General features: G+C 34.1%; 1 pseudogene; it reads right to left on the bottom strand.

The window, feature by feature from the left end:
- Nucleotides 1–2,446: 2,446 nt before the first annotated feature.
- Nucleotides 2,447–3,482, bottom strand: LOC148197298 (uncharacterized; annotated as a pseudogene).
- Nucleotides 3,483–16,298: the final 12,816 nt, after the last annotated feature.

Consider the following 16,298-nt stretch of genomic DNA (forward strand, 5'->3'; position numbering starts at 1 on the left):
AGTACCTAAACAATATTACCTAAGCTATAAACAATCTAAACAAAGCAACACAGAACAGAATGTAACCAAAAAGAATCTAAACTAAAGCTCTACAAAGTAAAACAACAAAAGAAGAAAGAAAAGACTATAAACCAAAGAAACAAAAGATACCTAAAACAATGAACTTAACAAAATCTAAACCAATTGAAACAGAGATGTAGAAAGAAGAAGAAACTTAAAACAATGCTTAAAATAAAAAGAACACAAAAAGCAATTCTAGCTAAAGACTAAAAACAGAACCTATGCAATGAAAAAAAATCTTAAAACAGCAAAACCTAATGAAATTTCTATTAATGAGCTGAAACAGAACCTAGAAAATGAAAAGAATCTAAAATAACTACTAAGAAAACAACAACAGAACAAGAAACTAAAAGAAGGAAGACAAAATAGAAATTAGGAAAAGAAAGGGACCTAGAAGAAGTTTTACAAACAGATTCAATAAAAGTAAAAGAACCTAAGCTAAAACAACTTGAACAAGAAAATGAATGAACTGTAAAAACCTAAAGAACTATTAACAACAGAGCTAAAAACTAAACTAAAACAGATCAGTAACAAAAATAGGTATTTACAGACTAAAACAAGAATGGGAAACTACTCTAAGTATTTAAAACTAAACCAATGCATACCTAAACTAAAGGAAAAACAGTTCAGAAGAAAAAAAAATTACCCCTATTTTATTACTAAAACTAATACTAAACAGGGTTATTTACATCATAACAAAAAAAAATTTAACCTATACCTTCCCACCCCCACACTTAAGAGGCACATTGCCCTCAATGTGTGAATGAGTAAGGCTTTCTAACAAACACCAACAAAAAAAAGTATGTACAGATCAAACAAAATCAGAATTATAAAAAAAAATTGAATTTAGAAAACACAAGTTTGAACAGGAAATGTACAGAACAAAAATGAAAAGATTAAAGCTAAAACTATAAGACTAAAAGAAAAAGAAAACATGTTCAAATAGGTCATAGATCAAAATTAATTTTTTTAATTTTTATGAAAAACAATATATTATCTATCGTACTATTTACTATGCTACTTAAAACTATGCACATTACTAACAAATACCTATAACTATTATTTAAGAGTAAGGAAAAGAAAATTCTTATGGGTTTTTCACCATGCTCTGCCCAGGTGTGCATTGCTTCCATGGCTGCATTGAAATCCTTTTTCTCAGTCATTTGTTGCAGCATTCTCAGCTCTCCATTCAGTGTTTGCAGCTGGTGGTTGCTTGGAATTGGTGTTGGGCGTGTAAGCTTGCCACTATTAGCAGCCCTCCTTCCTTGCACAGTCAGGACTGCATCTTTGCTATTAGTGTCTGCATCTTTATTTTGGAATTGGTGTTGGGCGTGTAAGCTTGCCACTATTAGCAGCCCTCCTTCCTTGCACAGTCAGGACTGCATCTTTGCTATTAGTGTCTGCATCTTTATTACAATCAATGTCTGCCATAGGTATATCATCTGCCACATCATAATCAGCACACATGAGTGAATCATCAAATAATACAGAGTTGTCAAAAGTGAAATCAGATCACCCAGCAAATCATCAACATTTAATGCATTAAAATCTGAACACCCATCAGTGGGTGTGTTTCTATGATTCACAACAAAATTCTCATCCACCAATTCAGAATTGCTAGGCATGACAGTAAGAATATCAGGTAAGAGTTTCTGAGACTCAACATGCACATGATCATTAATTTTAATTTGCATCTCACGCAAACAAATAGGAAGTTCAAGTTCAGAATAAACCTGTTCTAGCTCCTCAGCAACTGCCTTATTAAATCTATCATAGAAATTGATGTTAGTGCAAGGATCATGAACAGTCACAGGTATGTCAATGTGTTTTATTTCAAGTTCTGAATCACAAATGTGAGAATGTATAGGCATGACAGGGACACTATTCAATGCAGGTTCTATGAGTTCAACTTTAAACATATCAAAAACGTTAAAATCAGGTTGAACCTCGTCTATATCAATTGGAAGATTCAGTTTAAAGAAAACCTGAAGTCTTGATTCACCAGTTACCCTTTCAGGATCATTCCCATCCAGCTTGTAGATAATGAACTCTTCCTTGGCACCTGCAAAACAGTTAGAAGCAGAACATATAGCAGAACTAATTTCTTCACAAATTTCACAACCACCCCCAAGGCATGTACAACCAGTGAGTTTTTCATTGCCTAATTCCAAAGAAGTTAAGAACTCAACAAGCTCAAGTTCAAGTTCTAATCCTAAATTAGTACAAGCATTTTCAAAATAAGCCATATCAACTTTCACATCATAAAAAACTGCATATCTATTATCATGAGCATCTGATTCATCATCAAAAAGTGCATTTAAATAGGTGGAATCATCAAAAACACTAGATGCAGGTATATGAACTCTATCAATGGAAAATGCTGAATTTATGATATTAGAATGATCAAAGCAAGGAGTAAAATCAACAACTTCTACAGGTACATCATGCATATGATCAAGCACATTGAAATCAATTTCAAGCTCACACACATCAGCATCAAAATCCATTTCACAGTACTGAAGCACTAAAACATGGTCAGTAGCTTCCCTCATTTTTTTCAAATACTCTTTGGACTTTCTGAAATCAGTTTGTACTTCCAGCACAGTAGATTCAGCTTTTAAATCAGCAGTACAATCAATTTCATTGAAACAAGAATGAGGTTCAGTACTATCACCATCATAATACACATTTTCACTTAATTGAGCACTAGCAGTGGTAAAATCAGATATAGGAACATCAACAAAACTATTACAATCATGAATCACAGCCAACTCCCTAAAACCATCAACTAGCTTTTCAAAATCATCACCAGTGTAATTATGGTCATAAGGTTCACAAACACATTCAGAAAAATCATCACATGCATTCATACAATCATCACTCATCAGAGAATTGGAATTATCATCATCAAAATTTAAAGTAGAATGTAAATCAATGAAAGAAGGATTAGAGTATACAGTTACAGAGGTGGTTGGACACTTAATCTCTTGAAACTCTACGGCAGCAGCTACCATCAGTGGTGCTTCATTGGTTGATGCCTCTTTCTCTTCTTCAGCTCTCCCTGTCAACTTGTTGACAATAGCTACTAACTCAACCACTTGATTGGTTAGTCCTTGAAATTCAGCTGCTAGAGTTCCCTGCTGCCACTGATCACAGAATTGTGGCTGCCATGGTTGTTCTGAATGAATTTCCTCTTGTTTTGGTGCAACACACTGGTCCCAATATGAATGTGGCATCTCTTGTTGAACATGCCAGGGTGACTGCTCTCCATAAGGTTGAAAATAGGATGGTCGTTGTTGCTGGAAAGCTTGATTAATTGGTTGCATAAAAACCTCAGGAATAGGCTCATAAAACATGTCAAATCTTGGTGGTTGAGCATTATAAGGAAATGAGATATTACCATATGCAGAGGAGTGATCCATGCTTACCAATTGCTCACCAGAATAAAACCAATCAGACCAATAAAGCCTCTATCACAGAATTCAACAAAAGAATTGAAAGAAAAGAAAATCTATACAAGCTATATTCACAATTTCTACTTTGCAGAACAGATCTTAATATACAAAAATGAAAACAGAACAAACAGATCCTAAACTAAAAAGGAACAGATATGAACACAAAACAGAAATAAAATCAAAAAAACAAACCTAAACAAGACTAACCTAACACTCTAAGACTTAACTCGCCGAGTCCCCGGCAACGGCGCCATTTGTTAAACTCGCTTTCAGTTGCATCAAAGCCAACAAACTCAGTTTCCCCACTAATGTAGTAAAGGGATAACCAAGGATCAATCCAAGGACTCAACTATGATTAAGTTTCAGAGTGTAAAGTTAATTCTTGTAATTATTTACTATTTAACTATAAAAACAAGGTGGGGAAATAGAAAATGAAACAATGAAATAAAAAATAAGAAAATTTGTTTAAGGAAAGAAAGAATATGAACTAAAATGAAAAATAAAAGAAAATAGAAATCTAAACTACCTAAGACAGAAATAGAAATTAAACTAATATGAGAATTACATGCAACTAAAATGACTTAAAACTAAAACTGGAAACAAGCAACTCAAATTGGAAATTTAAAAGCTATATGAACGAAATTGAATTTGAACTATAGAATCTTAATGCTGAAACAAAACAATACCAAATCAGAAAATTTAACATGCACAATTCAACCAATTCAAAACCTAGGGAATCAACATAGAATCAAGTCGATTAATATCAAAACAATAAAAAATCTCAAAGCAGAATTTAATTCACAGGTAAATGCACATTAGAGTGAATAAAAGAGTGTTACGAGTCTCAGGAAGACATCCTGTTAAGGTGAATCCCACCATGGGGTATTCTAGCTCATATTTCAGAACCTAATTTTGACTATTTCCACTCATTCATTCCACCAATATACAAAGCACCTCTGAACTAAATCAACCAGAAATCATGAAGCAGAATCAAAGAATGCTATTTCTACAAAAGTAAAATCATGTGCAATCAAAAGATTAACAATAGTATAGACAGAATAAAAACACAAATTCAAATGAATCATGCATTGGACTCATCTCTGACTCGAGAAGACATCTCGAAAATGAATGCTCACTACGGAGTCAGAGTCCAATTCAATTTCTCAAACATAACAAGCACAGAAATCAAAAACAGTGAACAAAATCAAAACGCAAACGAGAATACGAATTTGAACTTTATTAATATGAAAAAGGAAAATTACAAACACTTTACCAGAAATCACCGTATGAGGAGCTCACGGATTGTCATGGTTCCATGAATCTCATCAGCGAAATCCAGAATCAAGAACAATATCCTATTCTAAGAAAAGCGAATAAAACCCTAACTCTAGAACGGAGAATTGTAAACTGAAAAGGTAAAAAGTGTGTGAAGAAGTGTTCTCTCTCTCCTATTTACATGCAGAAAAACCCCTTTATATAGGGTCAGAAAAACAAAGAAAACAAAAGAGGGAAAAGGGGACAACTTGCTCACTACTCTTTTTCTTGATCCAGCGGCCACTGTTCATCGTTTCGTTTAAGCCCTCCGATCAACCTCTTCATTGATTCAAGCTTCCCCTTTCGGTCACGTGCAAGTTAGCTCCGTTCAGCTCTCCTTCTATGGGCAGGATCGGACCAGCTATGGAGCTCTCCTTCCTTTCTCTGCCCTAGCTCTCAAAGGGTTTGGTTTTCTCTTTCTCAAATGCTCGAGGGCTTCCTTTGTTTTTCCAAAATGACTCACAAATCTCAGACCCCCAATCAGCTGCAGCAACAAAAACTCACCGTTTCACTTAAGCCCACATCCATGCATTTTCATTAAACCAGCAGCGGCCCAGTTCCAGTATAAAAGCAGCACCCAATGTCCAGTGCTCTTATTCAAATCAACATTGTGTAGCCTATCAAAGGAAATTAGCCCAGTGCAGCGCTGAAGATGTGCACATAAGTTCCAATTCAATTTATTCAAGGCTGAGGCCCAATTTAGTGGTCTAATTACTTTCTGCAATAAAAAAAATTCAATTAAGACTAAAAGGCTAAGCAACAAAACTAAGATATTTAAGCAATTACAAAAATTAAAAGTCTAATTAAGCAAAAATAAAGAAAAGAATTTCTTTTGTCAAATGATTTTCTAAAACACTAATTTTCTAATTATTAACAAAAACTAAAAATTACCTTTAAAAACCTATTTTTAACTAGAATTTTATAAAACTAAAGAATTAAGAGAAAAACATAAAACTAGCCTAATTCTAAGAAATTAAAAACTAAAGAAATCTAAGAAATGATTTTTAACAAAGAAAAATATGTAAATCTAGAGTGTTATCAGACAGCTCTCCTCTTCTCTTTCTCGGGTTTTTCTATCTCTTTTATTCTTTCATTTCATTATTCATCTAGTTCTGCCATGACGATGGAGGGCTAAACCTTATTGTTGTTGAGAAAGATGTAACCTTCTTAAATTCTCATGTATTGAATTTGTTCTTCAAGATCTTTTAAAGATACATGCTTTCTTTCATTAATTGTTAGATATATTCTTCTTTACTCAAATGCTTGTGATGTTTTATTCATGTTTGGCATAAATCTTATGATTTGTAAGTATTAGGAGATTTCGTACTCCTAGGGTTGGACGATTTGGGGATGTGACAGCTCTCCTCTTCTCTCCCTAGGATTGTTATTGAGAGATGTCTTACAAATCACGATCTGGGGAATTCTCCCAACAATATATTGCAAACCTAGATATAGGAGTATGATAGTTGGTTGCCTTTAAGCTTCTGTTCACTATAATGCATGATTAATTGCTAGGGAGACAAGACATTGTAAACTAGTGATTATGATTAGGCTTTCTTCACCGAGACATCGGGTTTAAGGTAATTTAGAGAGTGCCATTAACATTAATGAAAAGAAAGACAAATTCATAAATGCATGAGAGTAAATTAGGTGAAATCTAAACCCAACAACAATATCATCAACTTCATCCATTTTTTCTTGTGTTTAACCTCAATTGATCAAATTGCATTCATGTTTATTTTATTGCATTTACATTCAAAAACCCCAAAATATTTTCTTTAGAGTCTTAATTAGTTGAGTAATCACATAACTGTTTAGTGTCGTGAGTCTCTTGGGAAACGATTCGGTTACACTTGTCGAGGGTTAACAAGTTTTTGACTCCGTTTTCGGGGATTGAAAATTTGTTCATCAAGCTTTTGACGCCGTTGTCGGGGACTCGTGGTATAACTATTCTATTTGTGTGATTCTTAACCGATTAGACTTTATCTTTAATTTTTATCTTTTTATTTCTTTTCATCTTTATATCTTTTCATCTTTCTATCTTCTTATTTTTTTGATCTTTCTATGTGTGCAAGTGACGCTGAGGGGCCATGTTTTTCCCTCAACGATGATAAGCAGTGTCAATAGAAGAAGTTTTGTGTTCTACTAACGCTCAATGAGATTTCTTGTGGTTTTGTGAATTGTACTTTATGCAGGGACGACCTTCTCATCAGGAAAGAGGATCAAGACTGTGGGAAACAAGAGGAAGGAACCGGAGCTAGAGCAGCTGAAGCTCCAGCTGTGGAGGAAGATGATGAGGACGATGATTTTGAAGATGTTGAAGAAGGAGAGGAGAAGGACTCAGATGACAGCATGGGTTGATGAGGAGATGAGATAGCGTCTACTGATGGATGCTATTTGCACTAAAGCATGATTTTTCTATCTTTTGTTTCGTATTAATGAACTATATTTGCTTCTGTTGGTAGTATAGGGTTTAATGTACATGGTTGGAAACTTTATATCTCATGATGGTTTGATATTGATTTGCATGTGATGGGTATTACTTGATGATGCTTTGATTAATGATGTTGAGATTGTGCTATACATGCTTATATACAGGTGGTTGTTCACAAGCTATTTGTACAGATGCATGATTTTTTGATGTGATTATGATGCTAAGCAGGATGTATGTCTAGAATATTTGGAATATTGAGTAAGCCTATATGTGAGGGTTTGAGCTCTAGAGTATTTCTTGTGAATGATTTCTATCTACTTGAAAGCATGAATGATTTTGCCTAAATTTTTATGATTGAATGAATTGCATGTTTATGTCACATGATCAAGGCCATTTTTTATTAGCCCTTTCTTAGCCAATGCATAAATTTTTGCCCAAGACAAAAGAGCACAATGTGTCTACCCTTTTTGAACCTAAGCCTTAAACAAAAAATCCTTTTTGAAAATCTTTACCTTTAGTTAAGTTGAGAATTATTGCATGGTATTGATAAAGGTTCAAGTTTAGGGTTGTTGGGAAAGTTGAAAAGAAAAGCATTGAGCTAAAGTGTTGAGTAAACACTACAAGAAATGTAGTAATTACCGAAGGATAAATACCAAAGGCCTTTTGGTCGTCGATAATATCGATTTACCGAAGGCTTTATCGAAGGGCATGTGAGGTGGTAATTACCGAAGGACTGTGACCATCAATAATGGCTGAGTGATTTTACCGAAGGCTTACGACCGTCGGTATAAGCATCGACTTAATGAAATGCGAATTTAGGATTTCCCTCTCCCATTTGTTTTCATGCAAGTCTTCCTTTGTCCCTTTACCCAAACTTTCTTTCTTCAAACACTACTCCCTTTCTTCATTCCCCAATCCATTTGAGTCCGAAAAAATTGTTTCTCGTTTGCTCCTAATCAGCATTGGCTTCCTTCTTCGGTTGGTGGTGGTGAGGTAAGGCTTGGAGCTGGTTTGGTGTTGTCGCTACGAGAGGCTGGGTGGTGTGTTTCTCTCATCTTCATTAGGGTTTTCGTTGACGGCTATTCTATTGTAGAGGCTTACTTGCTGCCTTTTGTGCCCCTGTTGAGGAGGCTATGTTGGAGGGAGGGTGTGGACAATCCCTACGGTGGAGGTTTCGTGTTGCGTTACTTCCCCTACCGTCAAGGTAAGTAGGTTTCTTGTTGAACCTAAATGTGTTGTGCCCCTATTCTTCGTAAGAGGGTGTTTAATGATTAATATTTGTTGGTGTTACGTTTTGCTAATGTAATTTGTCCATTATTCTACAAGGTTTTAGGGTTTTGATAAGGGGCTGAGTCACAGAACGTGTGGAAGGTTCCAACACAGTGGGTTAAAGCTGGTTGCAAAAGGCCTGCACTCAAGTGTCCAACAGTTATCATATACAGGTAGGTAAAGTTCATCCTGTTGTGTTTGCCATGCTCATTGTGTTGTGTTAATTGCCTTATGAACTGAGAGCCAATTATAATTGAATTTGGATTGTAAAGTTTGCAATTTGAGCAATTTGAGCATGTATGAATTGTCTATTTTGATGATAGCCTTGATGGGAAATAAATTGTGCAATTTGAGCATAGAAACTTATGTTGATGTTGTTTTAGTTTGTTGTTGATTGATCTATCTAAAAGACTATAGCCTTGATGGGAATCAGCCTTTTTCCCTAAACCTAAACTTAAAATAACTCACAAAACTGAATAACAGTACACAATGAGCATATAGTAGGAGAGGTTACTTGTTAAGTAACCCTACCGTTCAACCTTTCCAAAATAACTTTCTGTCAAAGTTATTTACTGTTTCCCCGTGAAATTGGCTTCCATAATACTCCCACATCGGAAATAAGGAAAGAGTGAGTAGAGGAATTGCCCATTATTGCAATATAGATGTCGTGATTACACCAGCTCAATGATAGAAGTGAATGTTAATGAGCCTATTTGGAAGTAGAAGCCCACCCTATAAATATGGTATCCTCAATTAAATTCATACACACAAATCTTGCCTTCTATTTCTCTCTTTCTTCTCTCTTGTGTGCTCTTTGTTGCATATTGATCTTATATATAACTCTAGACATTTTTTCCCACTCTTCCACCCCAAATGGCTTTTTTGAAGAAGACTATCACAACACCCATCCAAAAAGCTTGCACTTTTTTCAACCACCAGCTGCCAAGGAATCAAATTAAGTCTCAACTCGATCTCTCTTCAACCTTTTCATAATATACATAATTCTTTCCTTACTTTCTATCTTCTGCTATAATTCTCATTCTCATTCTTCTTTGTTTGTGTCATTTATAGCTTTATTTTTTCAGTTTCAGTTTGGTCTTAGTCATGTGCATTTGTTGATGTAGTGTTAGCTTTGTTAATTATTACTAATGTGTTCAACTATGCTTAGTTCGGTTTGTGTGAGTTTAAGGTGCTAGAAAAGCTATATATCTACCAACAAAGGCAATGAGAACTTGTTCTAGCCTTGGTGATACAAGCTGAAGCACTAGTTTTCAACTCTGATTTCATTTTTGTTTTAACGTTGTTGTAGAATTTTTATTCTGGTTTCAAAATGTTAAATCTATTTCAGTTATTTTCCTTTGATTTTGAAGCTTTGTACAACATTTTTTAGTGTTGTTGAAGGTTGCTTAAGGTGTAGCCAACCATAATAAGCAATGGAATGCAATATGCATAGCTTGGTTGCTCAAAATCCTTACCATTTCACTGTTTCAGAATTTAATTGTAGCTTTTCACCTTGCTCAACTTCTTTGAATTGTTTATTCTGAGTTTGGTCATGGTAAACCTTTTAATTGTAGCTTAGTTTAGTACATTTACACTTTCTTGAGTCAATTAAATTGTTGTCAACCTTTGCTTCTCTGGAAATCTGATTTTGGTGTTATAATGGTGTAATTTACTGCATAAATTGGCTATGGCAAGGGTGATTTTCAAATTTTGCTATTTTTATGGTATTGGAAAGCTTGAACAAGCTTAAATTGGTGTTCTAAAGTTGATACTACTATTCAATTGGTCATATTTTAGCTTATATGCAGATTTGGACTTTACACCCTCACTTTTTGAGTTAAAATGGAAGTGGAGTGGTGATTTTGAAATGGAAGTTGTTTATAACTCATTTCAGAGTTTAAACACAATGAAAATAATCAAATAAAGTTGGTTGAACTGTCAGTGTAGTGTTTATCATGTTTTGTGATTGTGTGTTTTGTTAAACTGCAATGTTTATGATGTTGGTATTTAAAGATTATTATATGTTGGAAATGTTGGCTTTTGGAGGAAGACCTAGTATAGCAGACCTATAATTTGAGCCTTAGGTTCATCTTTTTGCATGAACTTTATTTGTTTCTTTGTTTGAAAATGGTTTTTAATTTCTACCTCTGGGTTCCTCTCTTGTGTTGGTTGGTTCCATTCCCTTTGTTGAGCCGGGATTGTCTGTAATAGCCCTCCTTAATAAACTTTCAAAAACAGAGTGTGTGTGAGACCCAATCACAATGCTCCAAACCTGAACAAGCTCTCTCCCTCTCTATCCATCATCCAAGCACATATAAAATAAGTCTTATTGTTTGACCAAAAACACATAATACTAGTAGCCTAAGAAACTCCAATGACAGTGTTCTAACAAGTTTACAACGGTAAAATCTAGCTAATAAAAAAATGCCACTACCAAAAGTACCTAAAACTCAAAATATGCCAACCAAGAACCTAAAACTACTAAGTAGAATACGCTAAAAGTGCTAACAATGAAAATTGTTTTCAAATACTTATTGAAACATTCAAATAACTATATAAACACGTTTTAAAAGATAAAAGAAAGATAAATATGAAGTCTACTAAAGAGGTAAGAAATTTGCAATTCACCTAAGGTAGGCGAACAATAAGTAATGTTAATATCCTAACAAGTCTAAAGTAGTGAAATTAAGGTAGGAAACTACTCTAATTAGAACAACTACCTTAAACTCAATGTTCGAGTACTTAGAACCTAAAAAAGTGTACTAAAACCTCAAAAGGTCTACTAAAAATGCACAAGAATGGTCAAATTTTGCAAACTGCACTAAACTAGCCTAAGAAACTTCAAACAAACTGTCCTAACAAGTTTAGAATGGTAAAACAATGATAATTAGAAACTCACACTACAAAAACAACTTAAAACTCAAAATATGACACCCTAGAACATAAAAATAGTTAGTATAATACACTAAAAGTGGTCATAATGCAAACTATATTAAAGTAGTAACCAAAACAGTAAAACAACTATCTACACAAGTTTTAAAACATAAAAGAAAGATAGAAATGTGGGCACAATTCGAAAATACAAAGAAATAGAAGATTTGACTATTTATGGACCTAAAATTACACTACACCACGGTAAATTTGGTAAGAATGATGATGTGCAATTTGTAAAAGACGCCTAAAAGCGTCTACACAAGTTGTTACCTCCTAGAAATGACTAAGAATGGACTCAAGAATTGATACCTAACACATTTTGTTGAAATCACTGCTAAAACCTCAAAAGGTCTACTAGAAATGCACTAGAATGGTCAAATTTTGATGACTGCACTAAACTAGCCTAAGAAACTTTAAACAAACTGTCCTAACAAGTTTAGAATGGTAAAACAATGCTAATTAGAAACTCACACTACAAAAACAACTTAGAACTCAAAATATGACACCCTAGAACATAAAACTAGTTAGTATAATACACTAAAAGTGGTCATAATGCAAACTGTATTAAAGTAGTAAGCAAAACAGTAAAACAACTATCTACACAAGTTTTAAAACATAAAAGAAAGATAGAAATAAGGGCACAATTCGAAAATACAAAGAAATAGAAGATTTGACTATTTATGGACCTAAAATTACACTACACCATGGTAAATTTGGTAAGAATGATGATGTGCAATCTGTAAAACACGCCTAAAAGTGTCTACACAAGTTGTTACCTCCTAGAAATGACTAATAATGGACTCAAGAATTGATTCCTAACACACTTTCTTGAAATCACTACTAAAACCTCAAAAGGTCTACTAGAAATGCACTAGAATGGTCAAATTTTGATGACTGCACTAAACTAGCCTAAGAAACTTCAAACAAACTGTCCTAAAAAGTTTAGGATGGTAAAACAATGCTAATCAGAAATTCACACTACAAAAACAACTTAGAACTCAAAATATGACACCTTAGAACCTAAAACTAGTTAGTAGAATACACTAAAAGTGGTCATAATGCAAACTGTATTAAAGTAGTAAGCAAAACAGTAAAACAACTATCTACACAAGTTTTAAAACATAAAAGAAAGATAGAAATAAGGGCACAATTCGAAAATACAAAGAAATAGAAGATTTGACTATTTATGGACCTAAAATTACACTACACCATGGTAAATTTGGTAAGAATGATGATGTGCAATCTGTAAAAGACGCCTAAAAGTGTCTCCACAAGTTGTTACCTCCTAGAAATGGCTAATAATGGACTCAAGAATTGATTCCTAAAACACTTTCTTGAAATCACTACTAAAACCTCAAAAGGTCTACTAGAAATGCACTATAATGGTCAAATTTTGATGACTGCACTAAACTAGCCTAAGAAACTTCAAACAAACTGTCCTAAAAAGTTTAGCATGGTAAAACAATGCTAATTAGAAATTCACACTACAAAAACAAATTAGAACTCAAAATATGACACCCTAGAACATAAAACTAGTTAGTATAATACACTAAAAGTGGTCATAATGCAAACTGTATTAAATTAGTAAGCAAAACAGTAAAACAACTATCTACACAAGTTTTAAAACATAAAAGAAAGATAGAAATAAGGGCACAATTCGAAAATACAAAGAAATAGAAGATTTGACTATTCATGGACCTAAAATTACACTACACCATGGTAAATTTGGTAAGAATGATGATGTGCAATCTGTAAAACACGCCTAAAAGTGTCTACACAAGTTGTTACCTCCTAGAAATGACTAATAATGGACTCAAGAATTGATTCCTAACACACTTTCTTGACATCACTACTAAAACCTCAAAAGGTCTACTAGAAATGCACTAGAATGGTCAAATTTTGATGACTGCACTAAACTAGCCTAAGAAACTTCAAACAAACTGTCCTAAAAAGTTTAGGATGGTAAAACAATGCTAATTAGAAATTCACACTACAAAAACAACTTAGAACTCAAAATATGACACCCTAGAACCTAAAATATGACACCCTAGAACCTAAAACTAGTTAGTAGAATACACTAAAAGTTGTCATAATGCATAGTGTATTAAAGTAGTAACCAAATCAGTAAAACAACTATCTACACAAGTTTTAAAACATAAAAGAAAGATAGAAATGAGGGCATAATTGGAAAATACAAAGTGTACAAAATCAAACAACACTAAAAATGAAAACTGCACCAGAAAAATGACTTTAAAAGTGTGCTTTTAAACCCAAAAATGATTGGCAGTGTTTGTAAAGCTCAAGTGATGATTCAAGCAACTTTATATCATCAATTTAAAGGTGTTTAAACATTGAAACAACAACGAATCACAATACACTCGAAAATCACTAATTCACTTCCAAATTTAAGCAAAATTAATGGTTTAGGAAGTGATTTTGCATGTAGGCTCAAATTTGACCAAATGAACAGTGCACACAGGTTTGAAATGGTAAAATAAACTTGTTCAAACATTCACAATGCACAGAAACAAGCAGATGCTTCAAATCACACCTGCTATAGCCAATTATGCAGCATTTTTAAACCAAAATTAGCACTAGAAGTTTGAGTTTTTAGTACCTAAAAAGTGTACTTATAAGGTGAGAAATTGTCATTTCACCTAATGTAGACTCATTCTAAGGTATGTAAACATCCTAACAAGTCTAACTTAGTGAAATCAGGGTAGGAAAGTAGTGAAAAGCAAAGAATAACCTAAAACTAAAAGTTTTAGTATTTAGCACCTAAAAAGTGTGTTCAAAGGGTGAAAAATTGCAAATAGAACTAATGTAGACTAAATTTAAGTAATGTGAACATCCTAACATGTCTAAAGTAGTGAAATGAACCTAGGAAACTATTCAAAAGCAAAGAATTAGGTACAAGTCGAATTTTGAGTAGTTGGAAGCTATAAAAGTGTGCTTAAAAGGTAAGAATTTGCAACCAGACCTAATGTACACTTATTTTAAATAATGTGAACATCCTACCATGTCTAAACTAGTGGAATGAAGCTAGGAAACTTGTCAAAAGCAAAGAATTACCTGAAACTCAAAGTTTGAGTATTTAGAACCTAAAAAGTTTGAGTATTTTAACTAATGTGATTGTCAGTAGATACTTTTATAGCTATTTGATTGCCTAAATTATGTTAATATGTATTATATATCCATGCTTTTATAGATATTTGATTGCCTAAATTATGTTGATCTGTATATTGTATGTTCATGTATATTGTCTTTCATTTATTAGACTACAACTTGATTAAGTTAAGTAGTCATTTAAGATCCTATGGTACTACACACATTCTCAATGCAATGAGAAGGGTAAAAATACTATAAACACTTAGAACCTACAAAATATTTGGAAGTACTCTAGACAAGAGAACTTCCGTAGTAATAAGTTGTCTCCTCCAACTTTAATACACAACCCCTTACGATGTCTAAGGCATTTCAATACTGAGGACTTCTCTTTGCATGCCCTTATTGAATGCCTATGACAATAGTGTTCAAATTGCCTTCCATGTTCGACTTGAGTAGTAATAGGTTTATTACTTATGTCACATCGAGTGTTGCTGTTTTGGCTAAGTTTTTATTTGTTCGGCTTGTCACAGAACATGGTCCATTTTCCCAACCATCGTGGATGGATGTACGATCGTTGTTATAGTGGAAGAAGAGGTTTGAAGGAATCTTTTGTCATCGGAGTTGAAGAGTTTGTGGAGACGGTCCGACGATATCAATATTATGCCCTTGATGGAGGGATTTGATGTCCATGCATCAAGTGCGAATGTACAAGGATTTTGAAAGATGAAGTCGTCAAACTTCACCTTTACCAAAAAGGGTTCATGCCTAATTACACGGTTTGGACATTTCATGGTGAAGAAATTCCTTCGACCTCCACTGCAGCTGAAAAACGGCTTGCATCAGGTTTGAATACTATTGTACATACATCTGAGATAGATCAATTTGCCTATATGCAAGAGATGGTCGACAATGCTCTTCGTCACCATGCTGAACAAGAAGCAGACGATAGTCATGATGAAGAGCCTCCAAATGAAACGGCTCAGAGGTTTTACAATTTACTTACAGAGGCAAATCTACCTGTATTTGAAGGTTCATCTGAGTCAAAATTGTCAGTGTGCATGAGACTCATGGCTGGCAAATCTAATTGGAACGTTCTCATTCAAGAAGTGGACTTCTATACAAAATTGATGTTAGATTTGACACCACCAAACAATTTTATGCCGAAGAATTATTACCAAGCCAAAAAATGTGTTTCAAAGTTGGGATTGGAAGTCAAGAAGATTGATTGTTGTGTTAATGGATGTATGTTATTTTATGACAATGACAGTAGCAAAAATGATGCATTGTTGGTTGAATGCAAGTTTTGTGGCTCACCTCGATATCATACGATGCATGTTGGACGGAGGCAAAAAAAACCAATTCCCTTAAAGTCCATGTTCTACTTGCCTATAATTCCAAGATTACAAAGAATGTTTACTTCAATGCAAACATCAGAACACATGACATGGCATGATGGTAACAAAACTGAAGGATTTTTGTGTCATCCTTCTTATGGTGAAGCTTGGAAGCACTTCAATCGTAAACATCCATCCTTTGCTAGTGAACCACGTAACGTCAGACTTGGTCTATGCTCTGATGGGTTTACCCCGTACATTCAGGCGTCTGCATCACCATATTCATGCTGGCCCGTGATAGTTACCCCATACAATCTACCACCTGAGATGTGTATGACAAAGCCTTACATGTTTTTATCGTGTATAATACCAGGTCCATCTAATCTCAAA

This window comes from Vigna umbellata, chromosome 6 (assembly GCF_029865625.1).
Source record: "Vigna umbellata cultivar VRB3 chromosome 6, Vumbellata_1.0, whole genome shotgun sequence".
Lineage (NCBI taxonomy): Eukaryota > Viridiplantae > Streptophyta > Magnoliopsida > Fabales > Fabaceae > Vigna > Vigna umbellata.